Source organism: Pongo abelii, chromosome 21 (genome assembly GCF_028885655.2).
Source record: "Pongo abelii isolate AG06213 chromosome 21, NHGRI_mPonAbe1-v2.0_pri, whole genome shotgun sequence".
In the NCBI taxonomy this organism is placed as follows: domain Eukaryota; kingdom Metazoa; phylum Chordata; class Mammalia; order Primates; family Hominidae; genus Pongo; species Pongo abelii.
Window position 1 is genome coordinate 47,718,258 of NC_072006.2, and position 778 is coordinate 47,719,035.

General features: G+C 41.1%; 1 non-coding gene across 1 annotated transcript; it reads left to right on the forward strand.

Annotated features, from left to right (window-relative positions):
- Nucleotides 1-213: 213 nt before the first annotated feature.
- On the forward strand, nucleotides 214-320 carry LOC112130435 (U6 spliceosomal RNA). Its single transcript, XR_002912701.2, has one exon. It is a non-coding gene; the product is annotated as a U6 spliceosomal RNA (small nuclear RNA).
- Nucleotides 321-778: the final 458 nt, after the last annotated feature.

Below are 778 nucleotides of genomic sequence, written 5' to 3' on the forward strand. Positions count from 1 at the left end.
GTCCTAGCCCTGCCGTCTTGTGCTAACCATTGTAATTTTCCTACACCCTGCCCACACCATTATAAATAAGTTAATGATTTATTATATTCTCTTCAAATTACTCAAGTGGGAGTGTGCCTTCTGTTTCCTGTTGTGACGCTGCAGATAATAGCAAGTAAGTTAAGCAGTAAGTAAATATTTCCTATTTCAGAGGAATATAAAACATCACACTTAGTGCTTACTTCAGCAGCATATATACTAAAATTGGAACGATACAGAGAAGATTAGCATGACCCCTGCGCAAGGATGGCACGCAAATTCGTGAAGCATTCCATATCTTAATTAAAAATTATTAAAAAATAATAAATATCGGGGTAGATATGCAGGCAGGACGGGGCAAAGCTCTGAGGGGTAGGGTATGCAGGTCAGCATTATCTAGTTGTAATGGTTATGTTGGGTAATGGGCCACCTGGTGGTCTAGCTGGAGGCAACAAGGCTGTAAATCAATTGTTCAGCATTCTTTCCTGAGATGGGACACTCTCAACCTTGGTTTGATATTCCGGATCTCCTAAGGCCAGTTCCTGGAATTATTTAAATAAAAGGCATGGTTAAACATTAAGAGAGCACAGAAGAACAATATAGAATGGCTGGACTAGGTGTGGTGGCTCACACCTGTAATCACACACTTTGGGAGGCTAAGGCAAGAGGATCACTTAAGCCTAGGAGTTCGAGACCAGCTGGGGCAACATAGTGAGACTCTGTCTCTACAAAAAAATTAAAAATTAGACAGGTGTGGTGG